Genomic DNA, 6,000 nt, shown 5'->3' on the forward strand with positions numbered 1-6,000 from the left:
GCTTACTTCATAAAGTTTTAAAGCATTTGTAAAAATCACATTTCCCAAATCCTACAATTTTGAGAACCAGATAAAAGCAAAAGGTAAAGGATGCAGATTGTATAACAAAAAAGACAAAACAAGGCAAACAACAAAAATCATAGTATGTGAAATCAGCTTTAGTCATTTGGCTGATGATAATTTTTTCTCTGTCTTCAATCAGCAGTTCATTGCAAATGCCTTGTGAGAGTATGGATACATGCAATTAACTGGTGCTGTTGGAATACTACTTTTAAGAGTTGTTTGTGGTTACATCATTTTCATATGTTTCTGGGTAAACAAAATGGGGAAATATCATGTACCTTGGTAAACTAAGATAAAAGTGAAATATGATATTTATTTATAGCACAAGTAAGATATTTATTCTTGATATTGACTAGGTTGGTAGAAGAGAAGCCAGTTCGTGGAAGACAGCTCACATTACTTGGTTATACATGCAGCCTCTGCACAGGCCAAAACTTAGTTTCCAAAGGAAAAGAAGTATGTGCTTAAAAAAGAATAGCTTTGAACCCTGAGCTGATAAGTTTTGCATAGCCTTTATTAGGCACTTTGCTCTGTCCTAGAATAGACTGGATTACAAGAGTGAAGGGGAAAGGTACCTTACACTTTGGACAAAACCAGCTGCAGACACTTTCCTGGACCTGGGTCACACTCGAAGTTGACAGCACTGTTGGCCATCTGGCAAGTGTAACAACACTGCTCACCCTAATGTAGTACAGGTTGACTTCAAAATCAAGAGATCATTACATAATGATAGCAAAAAGAAAGGCGGCAACGAGACCTTTATTTTGTAGGTAACATCCTGACATAACCCAGATCACACGACCCTATGCAACGTGAGAGGGAGTAAGCATTTCTATTTTCAAGGATTTTATCTTCCACCCTCTAGAATGCATCTAAAATATCAGCTTCTCCCTGTGTTCCAAATATGATCAATAGGTATGTTGAATGATGTGGACCTCTAATAATTTCTGTGATTATCAAATAATCAGACAACCTATTGACTAAGTGATTTATCAGAGCAATAAAATCCTAAGATACATGTAGAGAAAAAGAACATCAGATGAAGAGTGCATGCCAAGTATCAAGGTTTTACTCTTGCGCACCAGCTGCAATTGAAAACATTATCTAATGATGTTCACCCATAGTCCTCCACGAGTCTCCGATCTAGCAACTTCTGCAGCAGCTGGGCTGGAGAACCAGAAGAGATGTGATCAGAATCACTGACTTGGCAAATTACTCCTATTTAATTGTGTTGGCCTTATTTGTGGTTACACTTGGAATGCAACTATTCTTATTTACTTTGACATGGAAAGGAAGTTCCAGAGATTTCTATATGATCATTTCATTCAAACAGCCTGTGGTACAGAGAACTAATGCGGGAGCTTGTCATTTCTGAGGAAGTATTTCAACCACACACCCAAGATTAGGAAAGTAAATATGATAATGTTTGAAGCCTATTAGCCCTCTTATGATATGCACAAGTATTACAATACTGTTTATTACTATGCCTTATATCACAAGGTCTAAAAACCCAGAAATTACAGACACTAAGTGCTTAAGGCATATACATCATTTTCTGGATGTTCCCCTATCTCTTTTTTAGTGGAAGAATGCTTACAGAATTAGAACTATTTCTAGTTATGACAATAAATTCCTCAGGTCCACGTCTTTGTTTAAAGGTCTCTATTTAAAGGTCTTTAGGTCCCTGAAATAATTTACAAATAGAACTTAAGTGAGAAATCACAAAACTGTGGGAGATTAGAATAATTGAGAACATTATTTTTGTTCAGTCATGCACTCATGGACTCAGCCGTTAATTGTGGCCCCCAAAAAGGAACCAGAGGTAACTTTTACAAGAAAGTCTTTTGAAACACATTGGGGAAGGGAGTGCAAACATCTCAAAATGTTATTTCAGTAACTACTTAGAAAAATAACCCATCATTTTCTGGGTGTTTTCTGTCTCTTCTTTAAGGAAGAATATCTATAGAACTAGAGCTATTGTAACTGTAGCAAGTACTTCCTCAAGGTTACCGGGCTCCTTCTTTACTTGAAGACTTTCTTTAAGATGACAAATACCATTTAGAAGAATAAAGGAGGAGGAATCGAGAAAACGATGGAAGATTAGAACAGTTGACAAAATTTTTCTTGCCCAATACTCAACCAATAACCAGAGTATTTTCAAGTCCATGAAATAATTTTAAATAGAGGTTGAGGAGGGTCCGGCAAGATGGCGGAATAGGAAGGGAGCACACTGATAGTCTGGGGAGAGATAGTTTAATAAAAGTGGAGATACTGCAGGTTCAAGGAAGAGTAGGGGAGGAAACAGCAGAAGAAACTCTTCCGGAACGCGTGACTCACAGCGGACCTGCGTGGAGAGCGTGGGAGCCCACAGTTCGGGACATCAGCGGCAGACTCAACACACCAGCGCTGGAACGCGAGGTGAGCAGAACCTCAATAGCCCGAGACACCGGCAGGCAAGCGGAGAGAGGAGACTAGAGGGAACGACCCCCGGGGGAGGAAGTTCACAAGGCTAACTGGAAGAGAGAGAGAGAGAGAGAAAAAAGGGTGACTAGTACGGACACGGGTTTCTCTCTCTCCGCTCACCTCTCAAGGGCGAGCAAGACAAAGAGCAGGCGCCATCTTGGTCTGCACCAGCCCTGAGCCTAGCAGAAAAACCTGACTCTGGGCGGGGCGAATTAACAGGAGATTAGGAGCTAGTAAATTTGTGGTGCTACTGAACTGAGACTGTGAAAAAAGAGACGGTGGGGGAGAGAACTCACGGAATTCACGTGAGCACTCTCCAGAGACGCTACAATTCCGTAACTTTGGCAACCCAGTGGGAGGCTGAAGGAGAATTTGAGCCCACTCTGAGGGCCGAACAGATTCCCTGTGGGGATCTTGGGAAAGAGCTTCCGATCTCTGGCTCCTGTGGGTATATCATTTGCCTGCTAACTACCTCCAACTTCGTTCAGCTGCACGGAATTACTTCCCTTTTGAATCAAAAAAAAAAAAAAAAGAGAGAGAGAGAGAGATTTACCATGCCTAACCTGGGAGTGTCACCTTTGGCACACCAAACAGAGCTCTCAGGCCACACCCATCTCAAGCCCTAAGGCTCCATCAAAAACAGATAGTCCACTTAATCTAGAGTCATAGTATAACAAGAAAAAGCACCACAGTGAAGAAACCAAATATCTCCAATATGCCAAATAACAAACGCAAAAACCGAGGTAATAAAAACAAGGAAGTCACCATGACGGCCTCAAATGAAAAAGACACCCCAATTCAAGATTATGAAGATGATGACATAGAAGAAATGCAAGAAGCAGATCTCAAAAAATTGATAAGAACATTAAGAAGTTCTCAAAAACAAATTCTGGAACTACACAAATCCTTACTGGACAAGATAGAAAATCTCTCTCGTGAAAATGAAATATTAAGGAGGAATCAAAATGAAACGAAACAACTAGTACAACAGGAAACTGGGATAGTGACTGAAGTGAAGAATTCAATAGATCAAATGAAAAACACAATAGAGAGCCTTACAAACAGAATGGGTGAAGCAGAAGAGAGAATATCGGACTTAGAAGACAGAGAACAGGAAAGGATACAGTCAGACCAAAGAAAAGAAGAGGAAATTAGAAATCTGAAACATATTGTCGGGAATCTTCAGGATACTATTAAAAAAACCAACATTCGGGTTCTAGGAGTTCCTGAAGGCATGGAGAGGGAGAAAGGATTAGAAGGCCTTTTTAGTGAGATATTAGCAGAAAATTTCCCAGGTTTGGAGAAGGACAGAGAAATCCTAGTACAGGAAGCCCACAGAACCCCTAATAAACACGACCAAAAGAGATCCTCACCACGACACGTTGTAATTAAACTCTCCACAGTGAAACATAAAGAAAAGATCCTAAAATGTGCAAGAGAGAAACGTCAGATTACTCTCAGAGGATCTCCAATCAGACTCACAGCTGACTTCTCATCAGAAACTCTAAAAGCTAGGAGGGAATGGCGAGATATAGCCCAGGTACTAAGAGAGAACAACTGCCAGCCCAGAATATTATATCCCGCAAAGCTATCATTTGTGAATGAAGGTGAAATAAAGACTTTTCATTGCAAACAGAAATTGAAAGAATTTGTTGCCACTCGTCCAGCCCTGCAAAAGATGCTTAAAGATGTGTTACACACAGAAACACAGAAACACGGTCATCAATATGAAAGAAGGTAAAGGAAGGAAACCAAGGAAGGAAACCTCACAGCAAAAGATCACAGGGAATTCAAAGCATATATTAGAACTTATCTTTGGCAAATGGCAGGGCAAAGTTACCACTTATCATTAGTCACTTTGAACGTGAATGGCCTGAACTGTCCATTTAAAAGACACCGATTGGCTGATTGGGTTAAGGAACAAAACCCATCTATTTGCTGCTTACAAGAAACACATCTTTCCAACAAAGATCCATACAGACTGAAAGTGAAAGGCTGGAAAAAGATATACCATGCCAACAGAAATGAAAAAAGAGCGGGCGTAGCCATCTTAATATCGGACAACATAAACTTTACCACAAAAACTGTTAAGAGAGACAAAGAGGGACACTATATCATGATTAAGGAATCAATTCAACAGGAAGATATAACAATTATCAATGTATATGCACCTAACTACAGGGCACCAGTTTATCTAAAAGATTTATTAACGGACTTAAAGGGAGACTTAGACCCCAATACAGTAGTACTGGGGGACTTCAATACTCCACTCTCAGAAATAGACAGATCATCCGGTCAGAAGATCAACAAGGATACAGTAGATTTAAACGACACTATAGCCCAAATGGATCTAACAGATATATACAGAACTTTCAATCCTACAGCTAAAGATTTTACATTCTTCTCAGCAGTACATGGAAGCTTCTCTAGGATTGACCACATACTAGGCCATAAAGCAAGCCTCAGCAAATTCAAAAGAATTAGAATCATACCATGCAGCTTCTCAGACCATAAAGGAATGAAGTTGGAAATTACCAACTCAGGAATCCCTAGAGCATACGCAAACACATGGAGATTGAACAACATGCTCCTGAATGAACAATGGGTCATAGAAGAAATCAAAAGAGAAATCAAAAACTTTCTGGAAGTAAATGAGGATAACAGCACAACATACCAAAACTTATGGGACACAGCAAAAGCAGTGTTAAGAGGAAAGTTTATATCAATAGGTGCCTACATCAAGAAATTGGAAAGGCACCAAATAGATGAGCTTTCAATTCACCTCAAGGATCTAGAAAACCTACAGCAAATCAGACCCAAATCTAGTAGGAGAAGGGAAATAATTAAAATCAGAGAAGAAATTAACAGGATTGAATCAAGAAAAACATTACAAAAAATCAGCCAAACGAAGAGCTGGTTTTTTGAAAAAATAAACAAAATTGACACCCCATTGGCCCAACTAACTAAAAAAAGAAGAGAAAAGACCCAAATCAATAAAATCAGAGATGAAAAAGGAAATGTAACAACAGACACCACAGAAATAAAAAGAATCATCAGAAATTACTACAAGGACTTGTATGCCAGCAAACAGGGAAACCTATCAGAAATGGATAGATTCCTGGACACATGCAACCTGCCTAAATTGAACCAGGAAGACATCGAAAACCTAAACAGACCCATAACTGAGACAGAAATTGAAACAGTAATAAAGGCCCTCCCAACAAAGAAAAGCCCAGGCCCAGATGGATTCACTGCTGAATTCTACCAGACGTTTAAAGAAGAACTAACTCCAATTCTTCTCAAACTATTCAGAACAATCGAAGAAGAGGGAGTCCTCCCAAATTCTTTCTATGAAGCCAGCATCACTTTAATTCCTAAGCCGGAAAAAGATGCAGCACTGAAAGAGAATTACAGACCAATATCCCTGATGAACATAGATGCAAAAATCCTCAATAAAATTCTCGCCAATAGAAT

The sequence above is a fragment of the Oryctolagus cuniculus genome, chromosome 20 (assembly GCF_964237555.1).
Source record: "Oryctolagus cuniculus chromosome 20, mOryCun1.1, whole genome shotgun sequence".
NCBI classification, from domain to species: domain Eukaryota; kingdom Metazoa; phylum Chordata; class Mammalia; order Lagomorpha; family Leporidae; genus Oryctolagus; species Oryctolagus cuniculus.